The sequence below is a fragment of the Canis lupus genome, chromosome 35 (assembly GCF_003254725.2).
Source record: "Canis lupus dingo isolate Sandy chromosome 35, ASM325472v2, whole genome shotgun sequence".
Lineage (NCBI taxonomy): Eukaryota > Metazoa > Chordata > Mammalia > Carnivora > Canidae > Canis > Canis lupus.
The window spans coordinates 5,346,372-5,370,081 of NC_064277.1; the positions used below are offsets into that span (position 1 = coordinate 5,346,372).

The 23,710-nt window shown below is 44.8% G+C and overlaps 1 protein-coding gene and 1 pseudogene across 6 annotated transcripts in view; one reads left to right on the top strand and one right to left on the bottom strand.

Moving 5' to 3' along the window:
* LYRM4 (LYR motif containing 4) overlaps positions 1-23,710 on the bottom strand; it is a 159,850-nt gene that overhangs the window by 28,743 nt on the left and 107,397 nt on the right. The gene's annotated exons all lie outside the window — the stretch shown is intronic.
* Positions 1,490-23,091, top strand: LOC112659595 (malate dehydrogenase, mitochondrial-like; annotated as a pseudogene).

A 23,710-nucleotide genomic window follows, 5' to 3' on the forward strand; every position in this document is an offset into this window, starting at 1 on the left:
TTAGTGTGAGCGGGATGGAAGTGAGGGGATGTCAGAGAGACAGGATCTTAAGCAGGCTCCACACCCAGCAGGGAGCCCCACACGGGGCTCTATCAATCCCATAACCCTGAGATCATGACCTGAGCAGAAATCAAGAGTCAGATGCTTAACCCACTGAGCCACCCAGGCACCCCTGGAGCAGGAAACTAAAACCCAAAGAGGCCAAGCAATTTGTTTCAAGGTTTCAAGGCTCATGATCAATCAGAGCCAGCAGAAATTTTAGAGATCATTTACTTTGGGATTCTCAAGGTGGGGAGGGGAATTGGGGTTTTTGGTGCGCAGGGGGGTGGGGGTGGGGTGCTTTCCCAAACTTTTATCATCACCCTCTTATTCAGAATTACTGCTGTAGCAAGCCCACTACCATTGAAGCATGTGTATCTGGCTACTAAGAAAAGGGAATGGTCACTGACTCAGAGCTCGGTGTATTTGTTTTCTGGGAGAGGAAACTGAGATCCAGAGAGACTAAGACCAGGTCAAACTGCATGTTGGAGAGAGAATCAGAACCGGTGCCAACCCACTGACCCACCCATTTGTCCGTGGTATACCTGTCCAATGTTCTCTGAGGGCCCACAACACGTCACACTCTGTTGCTGTGCAATGTAAGGAGGGAATTACAATGAAGGGCACAGGCATGCCTGATGTATTTTCCACATGTGTGACTTCACGCTCCTTTACTGAGAGAAGCTTAATTTCCTCCTGCTTGAATCTGGGCAAGTTCTCTGAGCACCCTGACCAACACACCTGTGACAGTGGCAGTGACACGGCATGGCTTCCGAGGCTAACTCGTAAAGGCAATCTGTTTTCTGCCTGGCTCTCTTCTTAGGGGCTCTTGTCCTTGGAATCCAGCCACCATGTTGTGAGGAAGCCCCGTGTACCCGGTGGGGCCGTGTGTGCATGTTCTGGTGACCGCTTCTACCAGGCCCCCAGTTGACAGCCGGTGCCAACCACCAGACGGGTAAGTGAGTGGGGGTGATTCCGGGCCCCTGCTTGTGAGGCTCCTGCCCGAGGTCTAGTCACTGCAGGACATTCTCCACAAGACGTGTGCAGTCTGAATATCTGACTCATGGAAGCTGGGAGTGGTGATAAACATTGTTTTAAGCTACTCAGTTTTGTAATTTATTATGCAGCAATAGATAAGCAATATGTCCAATTCTGGAGTTTACAGCCTTTGTCAGACTTTTCGATGTTCGTCTCTACCATTCTATCATTCCATATTGCTTTCCATAGCTTATGGTGAAAGTGAAAAGCCATCCGCTTTTTAATTTCTCCCTAAACTTGAAATATGATTCTCTCCCCGTCCCTTTAACTTAGCCTTTGTCTTGGGAGATAATGTGTCCTGACAACATCTTCTTTGGGGGCCATACTCATGCCCAGAACCGAAGGGCCCAGGACGCTTTAGGAACTCTGCCTCTTAGTTTCAGGTTATAGAATGCCTTGGCCTACGAAGACCATGGTCATCTCCAGGTATGGCTCCTCAGCCTACTAGTCTGTCACAGATGTCTCATACAACATCTGCATCATGGATGTGTCACAGTGCCCCGTGGCTCAGAAGGGACTTCTGTGCCCTTGCGCTACCCTGAGTCGCCATGTGGCTACATTCTGGATATTCTCTATCCAGCGTTTCACGAAACTTCCAGGAGCCGAGATGCCAGTGTATTGTTTCTGAGCTGGTAAGACATTAATGATGCCACTTCACGTTCAGAAGGGCTCATGGCTGTAACCCAGCTGTATAATGCTCATACGTCACTTGAAGATGCTCAGGTGACCCCTGTTAGTGCTCCACGACCCATGGCTACATTGGAGATCTTCAGTTTGGCCTAGAGTCTGATGCCCGGTTGGCTCACCACTGTCATTCAGGATATGATGACCATTTTGAACGGATGTCAAAAAGCTACACAACAATTATTTAGCCATGTCTAAGTAATTAGCACAGGCAACCAAATTTACCTCCTGGCTCTGGTGTCTCATGGCAACATCTGGGGTAAGGTTTCTATACTGCGAATCCTGTGAGCTCATGCTGATTTATGGGCAAGTTTTACTGCTGATACCAAGAATTCCTATTCATTTGCTGTAACGTATTGGTGACTGTGACATACAGACACTGAGAGGTAGACAGCTGTGATAACGGGACCCAATCTCAATCTAAAGATACACTGGGGTACTGAGTCCTCGCCCTCGAGATGCAGGCTGGCCAGGGGCATCTCCGCCCCATCCTGTTTCCTCTGTCCTCCCAGGGTGTTAAAGATTGCTACGGTTCTGCTTTGCAATCCTCAAAACCATACGGGATTTCAGTTTGGGTTGGGGGTGGGGGAGGCAAACTTTACCCTGGAAAAATCCGAGAGCCGAAGGACTATGAAGAGGCTGCAGAGGAAAACTGGGAGTCAGATTTCACGGCACAATAGCATATTCGGACAGCAGGTGGCAATAGAGGACTTCGTGAGCAATTCTGGCCGCTGCGCTCCGAAATGCTGGAAGGTAGCTTTTAACGGCTATTGTATAAGTGATTTATGTATTTGGATTCCGCTCAATGTTATATATGCATTACTGAATAAAACATTCACAGTGTATTTCCCACTAGCAGCTGAGCTCCAGTTCCAAGCTTCTGAGCCCTAATTCCCAAGGCTCGAAGGAGCCCCTGACATCAAGTTGCTTTCCTTCCAGAATAGCCGCTTCGTAACCCTGAAAAATGCTTAGGGAGAGCCGAGAGAGATCTGAGGTGACCACGTCATCAGAATGGCTTACCAAGGATGTGTTAGGAAAAGCAAATGTCTGTCAGATGGTTTCTTCAGGGCAAAGCTGTCCAGGGCTTCCCTGAGCTCCCACTGCTGTTCCTGGATTTCCTCACCCCTGTTCTGCTTTGCTCAGCACCACTGGTTTGACAGGCTCGGACAAGAGGGGGACTAGCCTCAGCATGGACACGGAAGGCTTATTTGTCAGAAAGATGTCAAGTACATTAAAAAAAAAGTGAAATATCTCATATAGGGTATTAAGTTAAGGGGTTTTACTTCTTGTCTTTTCCAGAGAGTTCCAGTTGATCACAGCCACGGGAGCTGGGAAATGTCTTCAGCATCCCAAACAACCCTGAGCTAGAACCGTCTGGAAACGGCAGGCGTGGGGTGCTTGCTCCGAAGGTTCCTGGGCCATTCCTGGCCACACCTCTGTAATGCCTTCCCATGTGGTTTCTCAGCTGGGGCTGTGCCACCTGACTTCTGAGGCCTCTGAGGCCTCTGAGGCCTGATGCGCTGTGACGTTTTGATGTGCCATTATAAGCAGGTACAAGCCACGGGACTGCTAGCATAAACCCAAGGTGTCGTTCGCTTGATGGCGTGGCCCCTTGAGAAGGAAATACTCCCTGGGAATGTGTCTGAGAGGCAGAAAGGCAGCCTCTGTCACCGGGCTTAGAGCTGGGACATGGTTCTAGAGAAAACACAGTGGGATGGGCCAATGCCCGTGGTACATGCCGACCGACCCCTTTAAGTACACACGACCCCCACGTTGGCATTCCGGCTTCAGTCACTAATACATCATATTAGCTGAAGTCGGAAGCAAGCTTCTGCTCCTTTTCATATTTGCCTCCTTTTTTCGTCTCTATTTGAACAAAGGAAAGGAAATGCAGTTATGATAAGTGGAGATAATATTATTCTCATTTTGCAGGAGAGGAAAATGAGGTTTATAAAGATTAAGAAATGTGCTCAATTTCACGTGACTAATGTGGTGGGGAGCCGGAACTGAAACCCGGAGCGTGTCTGACAATAAAGTCGACGCTTCTCATCACGATGGTGGTGAGGGCTATGGGGGGGGGGGGGGTGATATTTCTTTGCAAAAGGGAAGGCCCTCCTGCCCACAAAGTAAAAAAAGCTTCATCTAAAGGAAAGGCAATATGATTCTAGTCATCATGAGGGGAAAAAAAAAATCACAGGAGACCTACTGCCAAGGAGGAGAAAGAACATTATATTTCTTCATTGCTCATGCATATTGATATGCAGCAGCATAAAACATCAGTAAGGCCACCAATAGGTCTCTAATAAATACTCAGTACATGTGCCCTCATTTATACCCGTGGCTCCAATGTGCTGAGAGCACTGCCTGTTAAATCTCTATTGCTAGGCCTGCCCTGTCTCCTGAGCCCCCAACCCAGCATATTCAATCTTCAAATCACCTCTAGTTCATCCATCCTTTTCCATTCCAGCTGTCATCCCCTCTCAGCTCCTAAATTCTCTCTTGCTTAGATTAGTTAGTTCTACTTGGACACTCTGCCTCCATTCTCAACACTCTACAATTAATTTTCTTCATTACGGCAATCCCTCTAGCACATCAATTTGATACTAGCCCTTCACTGCTTAAGCTGTTCTAGAATGCTCTCACGGCCTATGGTGCTGGTCACACCACCTTCGTACCTGCCTGCCTCATTAGGCCGGGAGCTGCCCCGACACAGGGTGTATCTCGTTCCCTCGGGTGATGCTAGCCTGTAAGCTCAGCGGCTGTTTTGTGGCATCTTCCCCTCGTTGGCCCGAATAAACAAAACGTCTGTGAAGTAAACGAATTGTGCAGAGAGCCGAGGGGTCCCTGATTAACAACTTGTCCTTAAAGAGCTTAGACCTGACTGGAAGGAAGAGCAGGGCTGTGCATTCATGTTTCCTCTCATGTCATCTTTGGAGGTAGACACTGTTATTATTAGTGGAAAGAGTGTGATGCACGCGTGAGACCTGGTAATTTCTCTCAGGCCCAGTCAGTCCTATTAGGGAATACCTGGAGTGCTGGTCAAATGCAGGTGCCCAGGCCCCACGTGTTAAAACCCACTGTGTCTGAGCCCATTGGCTGCCTATCTACAGCTGTCCCTTCTGTGCCTCATTCCCTCCCAACAAAGCCCCAGGTTGTTCAGCCCTCTGTGAGCTTTAGGGGAGGCTGGCCTCTCTCTAGCCTCATTGGTGTCCATCTGGACTGACCGAAGCCCATCACTGTGGCCTCCGTCTATCTGCTAGTGAACCGTTGGAGGACAACCATGTAACACAACTTTGGTTAGTGTGACTAGAAGGGAGGATGGCTGAGGCCTCGTGGAAAAGGTGTCCTTGCTCTTAGGCGCCAGGGACTTTCTACTTTCCACTGTTGGACGTTGTCAAGCTGGAGTCAGGTTTATGGGCCACTGAATCAACCAATCCAGGATTTGTTGTGAGAAATAGTCCCAACACGTTCTCCTGTCTGGGATTTGTAGAGAGAGCGAGAGACCACCAGAGAGTCATTTTGGATTTTTGTGGGAAATGCAACAGCAAGAGGATAGCACAAATGATGGAATAATCCCATAAACCATTTACTTCTTCTAGAGCATGAGATGAACTTACAGCCTATGAGCAGGTATTACTGTGTATGCTTGAGGTTTATATTTTTAATGATGTTTCTAATTGGGTGACAGGTAAGCTTTGCTGTGATCTTTGTGTTTGAGCCAAACATACGAAGTCAGAGTCTAGCTGATGTCCTAACATTTTAACCTGGATCTGGGGTAATTAAAGATAATGAGAGTGCTTGGTTAGGCTACCAATAAACAGTCCTGAGCTTCCACCTAAAATGCCAGTGAGCAGAAAGCGCCCAGTGTCCCTTTCCCTGAGAAATGGGGTTCATCGTGAGGTTATGGTTTAAATAGTGGGTTATCAGTGTCCCGAAAATATACTGTCTCAGGTTAAGTTAAAAAAAAAAGTCCTTGGATCTGCCTAACCAAATTTTATATATGCTCATAGGACTACTTACGTTTGTTAGGTTAATATATATAACTGTAAATAAAGATATTTTAGAAATAGATCTCTCCCCACTTTTAAAAAGATTTTTATCTATTTATTTGAGAGAAAGTGAGTGACAGGGAGACAGAGAGGGAGACAGAATCTGAAGCAGACTCTGCACTGAGTACAGAGCCTGACACAGGACTCGATCCCACAGCCCTGAGATCATGACCTGAGCTGATAACCAAGAGTACGACGCTTAACCCACGAGCCACCCAGGCGCTCCTAAACAGATCCCTTTTACTCTTTGTTTGAAGGAAGACAGGAAAGAGAGATACAAAATTTCATAGTCACAAAGCATTCAATGCAGAGAAATTTGGCTTCTTCACTCTCCCCCCACTGCCTGAACTCCTTGTGCAAGCAAGTAAGGTCAGCACAGTGAACCGGGGGGCGATGGCAAAGCACGTGCTGTTTCAGCTCTACTTTTTCTTGTGCTGCTGCTGAAGCAGGTTCTCCCATCGGCTCTGGAAGCTCTAGATCTCATCAGTGATCACGGGATGACTGCCTGCAGCGGAGGCAGTGGACGCTCCCTGGCTTGTGGACGCTGCGGCTTGTGGGGAAGCCGGGCCAAGGGGCTTTTCACGGACGTGGAGTCTAAATGCAACAATCCCTGTCTTCCTGCCCCCTCAGGGCACCTGCTCTTCTCCACCCTCCCGTCACGCACCTCTTCCAGATCAAGGGTCACTCGCTCCGAGAAGGCATCCTTGACAGGTGTCCCTGGTCACCCTCTCAGGGCTGTCGCCCTCCTTACCAGAACTTAATTTGGCTTGTGATAGGTTCACCCGTGTGCTTATTTGTTTGCTGTCTGTCCTCCGGGGAGCAGGGACTGGACCCGCTGTTAGCCCACCTGTGCCTTGGCCTGTATTGAGCAGGTGTTTATTGAAAACATGAAACCACGAAGAAGAGAAGGCCTCGACAAGCCCCAGGCTCTCGGACACCAGCAGTGAAACGGTGCTGGGCTATGGGCCGAGAGAGTTGGACTCCGAACTTGAGTCTTGATCTGTGTGACCATTTGAATTGTGGCCCTGAATAAGTCACCGTGCCTTCTGAATGTTCTCAAGTACAAAACATGGGTGCAAAAGTGGGAAAACTGGATTAGTCAGGATAAAGAGATTTTTTTTAATGAAAGAAAAATTTTCAGGTTGTTGATAGATAACTTTTGCTCAGTGAAGAGACAGAAACACACACACACACACACACATACACACACACACACACACACAGACAACACTACAGCAACCAAGAAGGCAATTCTTCTAAAACCATGCCAACAACAATTATTGAAAATGACAGCCTCTTATTTGGAATCATTTCCATTTATATTAAAGATACATAATGAAATAACTGCTAATTAAACCTATCATATATTTATAGGGGAATCTTCATGGGAAGATTTTTGTCATTTTTTTTAAAAGATTTATTTATTTATTTACTTATTTATTTACTTATTTATTTGAGAGAGAGAGAGAGAATGCACACGCACAAGCAGGGAGGAGAGTAGAAGGAGGAGAAACAGGCTCTCCGTTGAGCAGGGAACACAACGTGAGGCTCCATCCCAGGACCCTGAGATCATGCCCTGAGCCCAAGGCAGACACTTAACTCACTAAGCCACCCAGGTGCTCTTTCTTTGTCATTTCTAAGGTACTTCCAAATGTACAATTATAAGTTTCGGATTTCTTTCAGAACTCAAGTTTCATTTCTGATTTATCTAGAATAGTTCTTTCACCAAAATTTCATTTTATGACACAATGCTTGTTTGATATTACAAAACTGTCCTTTAAGCTTGAGATTTTGTATTCGTTATTACATTTTTTTAGGATTGTAGGATGACACCACGTTTCAGATAAATGACTGGGTGAGTAAAATTTAGCCAATTTAAGCTTTGGATGTATAGTCCTGAATGATCATTATAATTCAGTGAAACTTCATTACAATGTATGATACTTTCAGGTTTTCAAAAACTATAAGTGAACTAGGTACTACTGTGGTGATGCTGAATAATACCATAGGTACGTATAAAATGAGGATAATGATAAGATGAGGATCTGACAGGAAAACGCCATGAGGGAAAGCCTGCCAACGGAGAAGCGCTGCAACAGGAGGTCTTCCTCTGAGGGGTCGTCAACCCAAGACTCTTTTGTATTTTATGGTCTTTAGCTCATTAATTCTCCCAGGTCTCAAGGTGCCTGGGTGGCTCGGTCGGTTAAGTGTCTGCCTTCAGCTCAGGTCACGATCCCAGGGTCCTGAGATCGAGTCCCACTGGGCTCCTTGCTTAGTGGGGAGTCTGCTTCTCCCCCTTGCTCTACCCACCCCTTCACTCTCCACTTATGCTCTCTCTGGCTTTGCCTCTGCTCTCTCTGTCTCTCTCTCTCAAATAGAATAATCTTTAAAAAAATTCTCCTAGGTTTCGAGGACACAGGTATCAAGGATGGTTCATTATCTCGGACTCTGAAGTAGAGGCCAGGATGGTGGTGGATGGTTCAATCAAGATCATACAGCATGTCACAGAGCTGGGAGCCAAGCCTGCCTGGAAAGTCACAGCTCAAACTGCTGCTTGGTCCTTACTGCTCCTCCAGACAGTCTCCAAGTGTTCTTTGTGGGGGCAGGGTGGAAAAAAACCAGAAACTGCAAAGTGACCATCAGCAGCCGGATTTATTAAATATCTCAGGATAATAAGCTATATACTAAGGTTGGTGGGAAAAGTAGACTTAAAATCTTAGTATGCCTCAGAAAAAAATGTATATCTGAGTTTCTTATATCTGAAAATAAATTTAGCTGAGTGGTCAGAGAGCTTCAGAGAAGCCGCCTCTGCAGAGCCATGACCAGAATAACAAAACTATGAGAAAGTGGAAAACTTGGAGCCAATGTTCCCCTGAAATTTTTTTAAAGATTTTATTTTTTTTTATTTATTCATGAGACACACAAGAGAGAGAGAGAGAGAGAGAGAGAGAGGCAGAAACATAGGCAGAGGGAGAAGCAGGTTCCATGCAGGGAGCACGACGTGGGACTTGATCCTGGGACTCCAGGACCACGCCCTGAGCCAATGTCAGGTGCTAAACCGCTGAGCCACCCAGGGATCCCCTCCCCTGAAATTAAATATAAATATTTAGAAATGTAAGCATCAGATATACTGTTCCATTTACAATCAGACATGTGCACGCATGCCCACACACACACAGCATGTAAGTCATTGCAGGATATGTCATCCTACTGGCGTGTCATTGTACTAAGTTTGTTACTCTGGCAGGAAAAGCATCATCACTTAAAAATCATGTAGGATGAATGTAACGAAGGGCAAAGTTACACATCAACCGTTGATGTAGAGAAGCAGCTGAGCACAGCAGCAGCAGCAGGCCTCTGGGCTCTCTGAGGTCCTGCTGACTTTCAGACATTCCCCCTTCTTCCAGGCTGCACGGATACGGGGTAGCGAGAGGCAGGAAGGTGCTGCTGCCCATCTGTTTCACTGAGTATGGAAAATCCTAGCGCCATCAGTTACGAGCTCAGTGTGCAAGCTTTGTGGGAGGACGGTGGATGTCAATGGTGGTGAACCAGCCCTGGTCAGTGCAGGGTCACTCCAGTCCCCACCCTGACTCTCCGAGCATCTAGCAGCAAACTGCTCAACAGCAATCGGCTGTGCTTCTGCCCTTCTTGCAATTCCTTCTTTTTCTGAGGAATCAGATTTTCCTCAGTCATAGCACGTCTTTTCCTTTTCTCTGTTTAACCAAGTCTGGGGACCTAAAGGCCACTGGACCTGGGCTCTAACCTCAGCTTTGCCATTTACTAGTTGGCTAATGTATTTACCCCTGTCTTAGCTCCTTGCTATGAAAAATGAGCCCCACCTCAAAGGGATGCGAAGACTGAAGTACGTACAATGCTGAGCACAGTGCCTGGTATACAGCAGGCAGTTAATAACTCCTAGCTATCAGCATGGCTATTCTTTCACTGTGGCTCTCTTCAGCCACCACAACAAGCACCCGGGGTACCAACTGTGCACGTGCTTTGTAAACAGGAGCGCGCCAGCCTGCACGGACTCTCAGCCTGCAGTTCCCCTGCAAAAGCGTGATGCCTGTGTGCTCTGGCTCTGGCTGCTTTCTTAGGTTCTGGAGCTACAGCTGAAGAAGTCGTGCGCATCTCGGGCTCACTGGAGTCAGGGTCCTCATCATGCCTCCCCAGTCCGCGCCTCTCGGGTGTGTTTCCCAATGACAGCATCTTCTTGAGAAGGCCACAGAATGCTCCAGTGCCTCCTCTCCCTTCCCTACTTCTGACCTTCAATCTCAGGCCGCCAGCTCGGCCCTGCATTCTTGCACGGCTCCCCAGCCAGGCCAGCGGGCTCCGATCTCATTCCCGTCCACTGAGTACTCACGGGGCATAGCTGGATGTGACCTCTCATCCGAAGCTGGAGTAGCCCCCAAATGCCTTTGCAGTAACTCTCGGATCTGTCTGCCAGCTGCCTTCCCCCTCCTGCTCTGCCGCCAGTCCTTCACAGGTGTTGCTCACAGGGCAGAGGGCATGCGGGGCTTCCTACCTGCGCATGGCTTGCTCCCTCCCGTGTCCTTGCTGGAAATAGACTTCCAGCTCACCTGTGCCAATTCCACCACTTTTAAGTCCTTGAGCAAATGGCTCCTCTACCAGAAAGGGCTTATCCTGCCCCTAAAAGTATCCAACTATTGATCCTTCTAGCATTTTATCAGAAAGCAACATGATCTAATGAAAAAGCCTAAGCTCTGAAATCAGAAGGGCTGGTTTCTGAATCGTGGTTCAACATCCTAGCTGCACAACTCGGGCAGGTTACTTGTTCTCTGAATGTTTGCTCCCTTAACTATAAAATGGGACAATAATATCTACCTCACAGGGTTATTGTGATAATTAAGTTAAATGCATATAAGGTATTTACATACCTTATATACCTAGAAGAATCCCTAGGGCACATAGAGAGGCTTAATAAATTATGGTTTTCTCAACTGATAGTTTTCCTTTCACTTTCTGGGAGAATGATCCGTGATGCATTTTTGTCTCCCTGGCTGGATGGTAGGTTGCAGGAGGGCAGTCTTTGTGGGAACTTTGTGGGAACTCCTTGTTGGATTCTCCACAGCATCTAGCATAACCCCCTAGACACAGAAGGTGATACACACGGACTTAATGATGAATTACAGTAGGATTATATTCTTGCCACCATGAGTCACTGGCATCATTGAGTAAGAGAATTGGAAAGGACCTTAGAAATACATCACTCGTTCACTTTCATTTTATAGATACAGGAATTCTATAAGCCAGAGAAATTAAATGCCTTGCCGCTGGTTAGCACGCAAGTAAACAGTGGCCAACTCTCAGCTTATGCTTCTTGCTCCACCATGTTGCTTCCTTGACCAGTGAGACGTTGCTGGCAGGTGTGTGGTGCCAAAAGCATTCTCAGGAAAATGTTACCACCCATATAAGTTATGCTACTTGGGGAAACATCCACAGGAGATAAACGACTTGTAACCTGACAACACATCTGTGTATCTCTGTGCTGCCATGACATAGTAGATTAAATAAGGAAACAAAGCTGGCTTTTAGTAATCTTTCATCCTTCTAATCTAAAAAAGGTATCTCTCAATGTACCTCTGGTAAGAATGTGCCGTCAGAAGGCATGGATGGTGGAAGTAAACAGGGAGGTGGGGGCAGGGTCCAGCTTCCTCCCTTTGACTTGTACCTTCTCGCTGGCCCTCCTTCCCCTGGCTGTCCACCTCCTGCAGGCACCCTACCTGCTACCTTGGGCAGCTCGCTTAACCTGAGAGTCCCATCTTTTTCATGATGAGTGAAAGTGACATAAAATCATGTGAATTATAACCTGACACTCTTGGCAAATCTGTGGTTCTCAAGAGGGAGGCTCACCAAAATCATCTGTGTGATCTTAAAACAATATATTTTGATGTCTAGCCATAACTGGGAACCACTGTTAATGGTACTCAACAAAGGTAAGGAATTACTGCTATCTCTAGAGTCATCCATGACCACTTGAACAGAATGATCACATATTCTGTGAATACTGAAAGATACAAAAGAAAGATTCTAATAACTTCACATGAGAAAACTGCTTATCCCTTAGAAGTAGTAATCCCACATAAATGCTAAATTAGCAGGAATAAAGCCTGAGAACACCCTATACAGGGATACACAGAATGCTCTGATTCTAAAATACTGGTTCTTGGGCATCCCGGGTGGCTCAGCAGTTTAGCGCCACCTTTGGCCCAGGGCCTGATCCTGGAATCCCGGGATAGAGTCCCACATGGGGCTCCCTGAATGGAGCCTGCTTCTCCCTCTGCCTGGGTCTCTGCCTCTCTCTCTCTCTCTCTCTGTGTCTCTCATGAATAAATAAATAAAATCTTAAAAAAAAAATTACTGGTTCTTCCCTAAATCTGGTAAAGAAAATGACTTGCTGGGTCGCTTAGGTGGCTCAGTGGTTCAGTGTCTGCCTTTGGCTCAGGGCATGATTCTGGAGTCCCAGATCTGAGTTTCGCACTGGGCTCCCCGCAGGGAGCCTGCTTCTCCCTCTGCCTGTGTCTCTGCCTCTCTCTCTGTATCTCTTATGAATAAAAAAAAAAGAAAGAAAAAAAGAAAATGACTTGTTAAATGTTATCGTAAATGCTGTGGCTACAATTTTTACCTAAGTTATAAAATAAACCAAGAAAAGGCTCCCTATAAATGAGATATTCTATATCTTTAAGCCAATAATTTTTGTCAATATTAGTCTGGGAGTTTTAAATGACTTTCTTCTGAACCTGCCCACCCCCATCAAGTAATTATCAGAAATATTGATTTCATTCCATACATTCAATCTTACAAGTTCAAAAAATATTAGCCTATTAAGTTAACATAAAAAAGTGTAATTCAGTGGAATTAAACAGCAGAGTGAATTCCGTACAATACCTGGCAAGGGGCCTATCTGAGGGAGATTTTTAATATCTCAGTGACAGCCCTTCCCAGCCTCTTAGCCCTGGAGTGGGTTGGGGAGGAGGTTACAAAGGGGGCTAAAGTAGTAGATGCTAGTGTGCAGGACCTAAGACTGTGCTGCACACAGATGAGACATCAGAAAACAAAATCCCGACACCTCATTTACAGATTAAAAAAAATCAAATTAACACGTGTACAGTAACTTAATCCAAATTGTCTACTTAGTATCAGGTGCATCAGAAATCAGGTCCCTTTACCCCAGATCTGGGACTTTTTACAAATGGTGTCACTCCAACAGGATGGTTGGTTGAATGGACAGAACATGGAAAGAAGAGTGATATGGAGAACTGATTCCTTTTTGTATCGAATCACTTGCCTGCACTGCCTACCAGTAGACTGACAGCTAACACCACCTCAGGACAGGCTTCCAGACTCCGACTTCACCAGGCTAATAGTTAACTTCTCAGCTACCAAGATCACATACAGAATGGAAATTATTAATGCCGATGAATTCTATCATTTTTCAATAACTGAGTCTCAACAGCTGTGTGTACATGTGCTTGGTGGGACGGGGCAAGGCGAGCCATGCACACACAGATCACACATACCATTTAATTATCAAGCACTTTTGTATCAAGATGTTGTGAAGCCTATCGAAAAACTGGGATTCTAATACTGGCTCTTTCTGTTGTGATGGACCGGTTTTCTCCACAGCAGAAGGTGGATAATAGTCTCTCCTAGTTACTTTGAAGATTAAAATGATAACAAATGGGAGAGCACTTGGAAAAGTCTAAAGCATTAAACAAAACAGAGACTTTTGGTGTGCTACAGCTTCTGTTCACACACTACACACACACACACACACACACACACACACATTACTATACGTTACAATTTGTGTGTGTGTGTTCCAAAGTGTCACACTTGCTCCCTGTGAAATAAATATTGGTTGGTGTATATGTCTAAGAAAAAAAAAAAGGACAGAGAGAAAAGTCTTGAGAGATATTTGGAGGCAGGCAGGACAAACCAGACATTCTCATTTCACACGGATTTCTCCAGAGGTAACCAAACATATTTATAATCTTGGTCATTCAATAGCGAATTCTCCAGTAGGACTGTATCATCTGTCTTCTAGAGTGTTTGTCAAAGCAGGAGGCAAAGGTAAGAAATGAATAATCCTGTATCAAATCCAAGACAACAAAGCTACGTTGCTGGCTCTGAAGAGGAAGATCATGCAGCAGAGACAAGATCATGCAGCAGAGACCCAGCCTAAACTCAAGATGAAATGAGCCAAGCCTCATGCTCCCTTCTCTGCAGAGTGGCAGAGGTGTGTGGACCACAGGTTTATGCCCAGACCACAGGAACTCTGCCCAGGGCAGGTGGGGATGCTCCAAACTGGAAGAGTTGAAGCAATTGTTTCAAACAGAGTCAGCCAGCCTGCTGGTAGCAGAAAGAATAAGTAGCAGGGATGGAGGGTGGGGAAGCAAAGAGGGGCGGCAAGGCAACAGGAAAGGTGAACTTTGGGAGCTGCCACTACTTCTTGAAGGACCTCCAGTCTTGATGAGACAGGAGGGGTGAACTGCTGGGGATCTTTCCTGAGCTGCCCCATTTCTCCAGGTGTTATTAGAATAAACGCCCATCTCAGGTCTGTTCTGGGCAACCTGAACTTCTGAACCTCCTATTGCCTGTTTTGTGCAAACAGAAAAAGCCTAACACAAGGAGATAGTCTGGGTCCCCTTAGGGAGAGAAATCTTGACTGCTGCAAGGCAGTCCTGACTTCCCAGAAGTAGCCCTGCAGCTCTTGCAAACCTCTATGGGTTTCAAATCACAACAAACATCGCAGTAGTATCACAAGACCCTAACCTCCCCCTGCAGCCTAATTTCATCTTCTTGAAAGAAAAAGAAGAAACACCCTTCCAGCATTTTGAACTTTGCCTTGTGAGTAATAGTAAAGCAATGCTCAGTCTTTCTTCCAGAACTGTCTCCTTGAACTCAGACAAGCAGCACAGAACGGCAAGTTCAAGTTCAGGGTTTCTGAATCTTAAAAAACAGAGAAAGTATTCTTCTGAAAATCATAAGGATATTTGCTCATTTATAAACAGATACTGAGTGAAAGCCCACAACACGGAGAAGTATTTTACCCTAAATCACCAAGAATAATCTACAATGGCCGAAGTTGCTATTTAATGCCTACCCTTTATTTTATGATTGATACTTTCACTTAAAAACATTTAAGTGAATAAAGACGTAGGTGTCTGCTATGGACTATGATGCAGTACTCTGATAATTAGTACTTTATTACCAGGCTCGGGCTGCAATTTCTCGAATACGCGAAGGTAGATACACAGCAACCGCTCCTCACGTGATTAGATATTCACAGCCAGCTAACATTACAAAACGTTCCTGGTATGAGCTCTGCAAATGGAAAGCAACTAAATGGTGTCTAAAGTTAAAAAAAAGAAAGGAGCACTGAAATTTTATATTTACGACATTATGTTTTAACTAAAGGAGAAATCCTGCAGGTTGCTTTAAAATAGAGATAACACAGCAAAATTCCCAGAGGTGGCATTTAGCAGTGAGATTTGGTTTTTCATTTCACCTGGCTTAATAATGAAAACATGAAGGATGGCTCCCGATTTCCCCCAGATCAACATATTAATCCATTTAAGGAAATACCACAGGAGGCTGTTCCTACTTTTCTGCAGAAGGCAGATTTAGTTTGTTCTTGCTTAAAATTGAATGTAGCTCTCAATTATAACAGTACTGGAGCCTGAGCGCTGTAACATGAGCTGGATTTCCATCAGGCCTGTGAGCAGAGGCTGCAGTGAGAGCAGAGGGGGCTCGGGCTCAGTCAGCAGCCCCTGATGCCCTCCGTGGTGTCAGAGGAAAGAGAGTGTCAGCACTAAACTCCAGGGCAACGCCACCACGGCACACACCCTGCTCTGCTGACTACTGGGACAGAATCAGAGAGAAGGGAAAGAAGGAAGAAAAATGGTCCCCATCCCTCAAAAGTTCTATATATATGTGTGTATGTGGGGGTGTATGTGTGTGGATGTGATTGTGTTTACGCATGTATGCACGCATGCACGCGCACGTTTTCTATGTGTATACATGTGTATTCACAGATGTATTTATATACGTACAGACTTATATACCTAAGTATTTATATAGAATAGGAGGAACTTCATCAGTATTTCAAAGTATATCAAGCATAAGCAAATACGGGCAGGAAAACCTCTGGCCGGTACTCTTGGCAATGAAAATTGGCCCTGAACATAAAGTCACAGGCCAGCTTTAATAACAACATTATTTTCCAAAGCACTTGCCACAGAGTGAGACAAACCGGCTCCAAGGAGGGTTCTCTCCTCTGGTCTACAGCTCTTGAGGTTATGCCCCTTGGTAAGAAATCTAAATAATCACTGCCATTGCCTTTGCTAGGTTGGAAGAGGGTCAAATCCAGAAGAAGCAAAGATTTCTAGAGGCATCATGACCATCTGTTTGAGTGGGAATTTTTAAAATGTCCATAATTATAGTGGAATGGAGGCAGGCACCCTCATTGTGTAGGCAGGTTCACAACGTGACACTCTGCTGGGCCACACTGGCAAGTGGGGATCACAAGTTCTAATGCCACCACATGGGAGAGTCACAGGAGTTTTCAATGGGGAGGGACAGGATCAGATCTGGGTCCTGGCAAGAGCTGCGCTGGAGAGGGCAAGGCTGACAGCAGGTGCCCACTCACTCTGGGTGAAATGTCAAGTAGAAAGGCAGGTCAGTGTGTGGTCTGGAGACACGTGTGGGTCAGAGGTGTCACCGCCACTCAGGTCGTCCCCAAAGAGATGAAGGTGAGTGGGGTGGGCAGAGGGCAGACCATGGTAATGCAGGGAGACAAGGAAATGGGTGAAGAAAGGAGCCCCCAGAGGGGACTAAGGGGCTGCATAATGGTGCAAGAGAAGCCAGGGAAGTAGGGGCATTTCCAAAACCAGGGGAAGAGAGTTTTCAAGAGAGATAGGTTACCACATGGCTGAAAGTCAAGAGAGATCATGTAAGATACAGGATAAAAATTATTTATTATTTTATTATATTTTATATATTGTATTTATAACAAAGAACTCAGTGAGGGCTGCATGTGAGCTAAAACACTTTCAGTGGTTCTTTGTTGCATACTAACCCACCTCAAGGTCTCTCTTAATGCAAAGCTGTCCTCCAGGTCTCTAACTGGCAATTATATCTTAGGTCTTCAGGTCTTCTCATCATGACATTTTGTTCAAGAAGTTGGCTTAAAATTCATTCTTTTTATCCACCTCCATCACACTTCTGCTGTGAAGCTTTGTGGGACCACCTCAGTTCAGAAGTTCTTGATACTGCCTTTATAAAGCATTTATTGTAATACTTGACATTGGGAATATGTTAACCTAGCCATGCTTATTCAGCATGTGTGTAAAGTCTTGGAATCTGCTTTTGCTGTTGCTCATCTATTTCCCCACATCCTCATTTCCCCCTTCTCTTTGGCTTTCTCCTTCTAAGCCATCATCTTTTCCTGGAATGTTCTTTTTTTTGCCTGCCCATATCCTGCCCCCTCCCCTGCTTTTTTTGAGAGAGAGACAGAGAGAGAGAGAGCGAGCGAGCGAGGGCGCTTTAGTGAGGGGGCACATGCGGGAGTGGGGGAAGCAGAAGCAGAGAGAGAGAGAGAGAGAGAGAGAGAGAGAGAATATCAAGCAGACTCCCTGCCAAGCTGGGGCCTCATGCAGGGTTCCATCTCAGGATCCTGAGATCATGACCTGAGCTGAAATCAAGAGTCAGATGCTTAACTGATGACTGAGCCACCCAGGCCCCCCCTGAAATCCTCTTTCTTAAATTTCAGCCATGGCTGCTCTTTTCCATGAAGAAGGGGTTCTGCTGAGCATCCGTTCAGAAGTGATCCTTTGTTTTTGTGGAACACTTTAGCTGAATGACTATTCTTCCTGCAATGCTGAACAGTGAATGGTATTTCATTTCAGGTGTGTCTGTTTGTGTGTGTAATTCCCCCTCCCTTCCAACCGGATCTGATCTCCTGGAGAAGGAGCAAACTAAGCTTCTCAGCACCTGACTGACCTGGGTCTGCCCTCTTGGACTGGTGGGTAGGCTCCTTGAATCTCCATGTCCTCAACTGAAAAATGGAAGCCAAGATGCTGACTTTGTAGGGGTGTGGTTCTCAGCCAAGTCAGGTGTGAGCGGCACCCTGCTCCATGCCTGAGGTCAGTGGCAATCACTGACCAGCAGATGGATTCCTTCCCTTTTTCCTTTCCTTCTTCTACCTCCGAGTCAAGGGGCCATAAATTAACAGAGATGAAAATGCTCCCCAAATAAATAGGAAGCAAAGGATTTAGATCAGAAAAATGGAATTCCAGTAATCGTTACATCCTGTATTCATAATACGGGAAGTCAGTCTAACTTCTCTGAATTTTGGCTTTCCTTTTCTTGAATGAAAAATATACTACTACTGGTCCTGGCCAAATTACTGAAAATGCTGAAAATTACTGAAAATTCTGCATGGGATAATATATATGACATGTATAAAACTAGAAGAAATTGCTGAATTACTGAGTAACGAAAATATTCCAAATTATGGTTCGTGATATACAACTTTAGGTCTTTTATTACATAACAATATTCTGATCTAGTGAATGAAAAACTATGTTAAGAATAAGAATCGGATTAGGGGTTGTAGATTAAAATTTTATCTATTTGCCCTTTGGTTGGCAGAAGACATGGATGGGTAAAGGAACAGAAGAAATACAAGATATGAAAAAAACTATTAGCTAAATAATAAATTAGTAGGATTTACCTTTAAAAGTTTTCTTTTATTTACCTTTATGTAGACTTTTCTATTGCATTTCTTTGAATTGCTTTATATAAGTGACTGCCCCTCCCCCCCATCACAACCTTAAATAGATTATCAGATGAGCATAAAATAACCTTTGCGGTCAGCCTCTGGAATAACTTATGAAATCAATTAAAGCAGTACAAATACAAAATATTAAAATATAGTGCATCAATTATTTTTGGTTACTGAAGAGGAAAGTAAATAAGATATTAATCATGGAAGAAAGCAGTTACAAAAGGCTGTATGAATTATGTAAAAATTCTAGTGATGTATTTTCATCACAGTAGATCTGTATTCACAATGGCATTTAAGAAATAAAATTTTAAACAGCCACTACCACCATGTTTCTCTTTGGAAGGAGCTGCCAGGGCTTTGTGCTTTCACGGTACTGAAATACTTGAGTTACAATCATGAATTCTTAATCAGCGTGGTGGGGCCGAGGAGAAGGAAAGGGGGAGGAAGGCCGGATATAGCAGCAATCTAGGCCTTTCTCGTCTGCTGAGCTAGCACAGCGCACACATTATCTTCAGTGAGGTGCTCGTGGGGTAATTAGGAAGGGAGGGCAATCTTTGTGGAAAATCTGAGCATATTCTTGAAAAGACAGTTTCCCCACTTCCTGTTAGGCACCCTCAGGACTCAATCCCTGGAGAACTCTGAAAAAGAAGAGGTATCCCTCCTCCCCAGTCAAGCCAGAACACAAATGATGCAGTCTAACAGGGTTGCTCTTTGGGGCAATCAAGGTGGTATTTCAGTTTTAACTGTGCCCTGACTCAAGCACCAGCAGGGGTGATGACCTTATCAGTACATGAGAATCACCCGGGGAGCTTTTATAACTCCCAAGGTCCAGACTGCAACCAGAACCCAGGTATCAGCAAGCTTTCACAGAGCCCTCCAGGTGATTCTAATTAATATGTATGGGAAGAGAACATTTTAACTTGGTCAAGTTCACACCTATTTCATTCACCTAAAAAAACCCAAAAAACAAAAAACACACCCCACACACATTAAATCTTTAGCTTTGAACAGCTTCCAAGCAGAGAATACAACAGGCTTCTGCATCATCATCTAACCCTGCCACTTAGATGTCCCTTCTTTATCTCCCTAAAGGTGATAGGAGTGACCAGCAATAGTGAGCTTGATGTGGCTCTGGGTCAGGGGGAGATGTCCATAGCTCAAAGATTGGATTGTGTGTGTGTGTGAGAGAGAGAGAGAGAGAGAGAGAGAGAGAGAGAGAGGAAGGAGGGAGGACGACGAGGGTGAAGCAGGCAGCAGGGGAGATCTGTTTGCTCACATTTCATGGTAATGGAAAAGCTAATTTTTTTTAGGGTTATAAGTATGTGTGAAACCATCTGGTGTTTCCTGCTGTTGCATCCTTTAGATTTCACATGTTTATATGTCCATGGCATCAAAACATCATGAACCTAAAACAGTAATATTTAAAGGACATCACGTTTTAGTATAATTACAAATATTATTGATGTTTCATAGGCATACTATTTTAGAGTGTTAGCAGTAAAAAAGTAGCTGGGTATGTACATGACATACATATTCTTATTATAAGTAAGGAGAAAAGGAAAAAGACACAAAGGACCCCCCACCCCCACCCCCATGTTAATTGGCCATCTGGATATCACCTTTTGTGAATGTTCACATTTTTTACCCATTTTTTAAAAGCTGGTTTCATTCTTTAAAAAAAAAGATTTGTAGGAGTTTAAAAAATATATTCTGGTTGTGGATCTTTTTTTCAGACATTTTCATGCATTCTTTTTTATTCTCTTAATAATGGTACTCTGGCCAACACAATTTTAACATGGCTCAATGTATTCATCTTTTTCTTTTATGGGTCACACTTTTTGTGTCCTGTTTAAGAAATCTTTGTATACTGCAAGGTAATAAAGTAGTTTTCCTTTGTTTTCCTCTAAATTTTTACACACACACATACTTTTCCCACTTAAATCTAGAATCCGCTTTTATGCATAAAATGAGGAAGAGGTCAAGATTCTTTTCTCTCCAAATAGCTATCCAATTGGCTGAACAGCATTTATTGAAAAGGCTAATAACCCTTTTCCACTGCATGCTGAGTCATCTTCGCCATAAATCAGGTGACAATATATAAGTGGGTCTCTTTCTGGACTGTATTTTTTCCATTGATCAGTTAGCCTAGCACCAATAACACAATCTTAGTTATTACCAAAGCTTTTGAATAGGTTATTTTAAAAAAATATTTTATTTATTTATTTATTTGATAGGTGAGGACAGCAAGAGAGAGCAAAAGCAGAGGGAGAGGTAGAGGGAGGAGCAGAGTAAGAGGAAGAAGCACAAAGATGTGGGGCTGAGCAGGGAGCCCAATGATGTGGGGCTCCATCCCAGGACCCTGGGATCATGACCCGAGCCAAAGGCAGACACTTAACCAACTGAGCCATCCCCTTGAATAGGTTTTATATACAATAATGGAAGTATTCTAGCTTTCTTCTTTAAGAATTCCTTGGCTATCCTTTGTCCTTTGTAAATCCATGTGAATTTTTTAATGAGCTTCTCAGTTTCTGCAAAGAAAATTGCTAGTAATTTGACTGGTACTATATTATACCTATACATCAACTTGGGGAACACTGACAACTTTACAACGGGTATTCCAATTTCTAAACATGAAATATCCCTCCAGGTACAAATATATGAAAAAGGGCTCATCTTCATGAGTTACTAAAAAAATTACAATTAAAACCACCATATATCCCCTAGAGTGGTTAAAATGGAAAGAGACAGAAAATACCAAGTATTAGAAAGGATGTGGAATAACCGGAATATATATTGCTCATGGGAATGCAATTTGGGGCATCTATTTTGGAAAAGTGCTTGGCAGTATCTTCTAAAGCCAAATATATGCAAAATCTATGACCAACCAAGCAATTCCATTCCTAGAATGACCATTAACTAAAAGATAAATACAAAAATATATTTATTGGCATGACTCAACCCCAAACTGGAAACTCCCCAAGTATCTGTCAGTAGTGGAAAAGATAAATAAATTCTGTAGTGTATTCACACAATGAAGAGATACAGAGCCCGGAGGACAAACCATCCACACCCACATGCAATAATATGGACAGATCTCCAACAATATTGAGGAGTAGCCTGGTTCCACTTGTAGAAGGCACAACAGGAAAACCAACCTATGGGATAGATCCCCGACAGTGGTTTTACTTGGTGAGGTAGAGTGACAAGGAAATACAAAAGCTGGGTGTCACCTGCCAGCCGTGGCTCCTGCACCTGCTCTGGGCTCTCGGCCCTCGCCCGCCCCGCCGGCGCCGCTCTCCGCCGCAGCTTCAGCACCTCGGCCCAGAACAAGCTCAAGCAGCCGCGCTTGGGGCTTCCGGGGGAATTGGGCAGCCCCTTGCGCGGCTTCTCAAGAACAGCCCCTAGGGAGCCGCCTGACCCTCTGGATATTGCTCATACACCGGAGTGGCCGCAGATCTGAGCCACATCGAGACCAGAGCAACCGTGAAAGGCCACCTCGGACCTGCGCAGCTGCCGGTTGCCTCAAAGGCTGCGATGCGGTGGTGACTCCAGCCGGAGTCCCAAGAAAACCGGGCATGACATGGGATGACCTGCTCAGCACCAATGCCTCAGCTGTGGCCACCCGGACTGCGGCCTGCGCCCAGCATTGCCCCGAGGCCATCATCTGCGTCATTTCAAATCCGGTCAACTCCACCATCCCAATTGCAACGGAGGTTTTCAAGAAACACGGAGCTTACGACCCCAAGAAAATCTTCGGGGCGACGACCCTGGACATTGTCAGGGCCAACACTTTCACTGCGGAACTAAAGGGTTTGGATCCTGCGCGAGTCAATGTTCCTGTCACTGGCGGTCATGCCAGGAAGACCATCGTCCCCCTGATCTCTCAGTGCACCCCCAAGGTGGACCTTCCCCAGGACCCGCTGACAGCCGTCACTGGGCGGATCCAGGAGGCCGGCACGGAGGTGGTGAAGGCCAAAGCTGTAGCAGGCTCTGCCACCCTGTCCATGGCATACGCTGGAGCTCGGTTTGTCTTCTCCCTTGTGGATGCAATGAATGGGAAGGAAGGAGTTGTCGAATGTTCCTTTGTTAAAGCCCAGGAAGCAGACTGTGCCTATTTCTCCACACCATTACTGCTGGGGAAAAAGGGCATCGAGAAGAATCTAGGCATTGGCAAGATCTCCCCTTTTGAAGAGAAGATGATAGCAGAAGCCATCCCCGAGCTGAAGGCCTCCATCAAAAAGGGAGAGGAGTTTGTGAAGAACATGAAATGAAAGGGCAGCCAGCTAGCAGTCCGTTTCCCTCACTTATGAAGGCATCATGTCCCTGCAAAGCCATCTCCTGCCCTCATGTTTCCGTTGTGTTAACCACCAGTGTCATGTTAACGTCACCACCCCTTCCAATCGCAGGTCCATCAATGTGTGCATCAATAAAAGCAGGCTTCCATTTTCTTTAAAAAAAAAAAAAAAAAAAAAGAAATACAAAGGCTTGGGGAGTGTTCATAATGTTCTCTCTATTGATTTGGGTTCTGTGTACATAATACCTTCGCTTCACAAAAAGACTGCCCTATTTATATATTTTAACAAAAAGTGTTTTTAAAGGAATTCATAATTGGGTTTTCCATTGAAAAAACAATTCACTTTTAAATAATTCCCTCTCCCCATTTGTCCCGCCCCCTTCCTAGGGCATTTTTATGACCAATAACCTAAAGGGAATTCTTTTTTCTTTTTTGAATTATTAAAAACAAAACAAAACAAAACCAGAACAAAAAAAAAGGGGGGGGGGAATTATGCTCTGCAGAAGCTTCCCCAGTTGGATTAGTTTAAGAGTTTAAATGCAGTGCTTTTTTGTATATTCTTTCAACCAAGCATGTTGAACTGTTTGTGAGCATCTAATTAGAAGCGTTTTCTTTACCTTTTTAAAGATGAGAAAGTGGAGAAATAAAGGATAGAAGACATTGCTAGTTTCAATGAGTTTGTCTTAATTCCTTATTCAAATCATTACTTATTATTCCTGCTCGTTAGAGTGATTTAGCAATAGCTTTAGCAAGCACACAAGTGTATCTCTGTGTTTATTTTTCCATGAGCAGCCT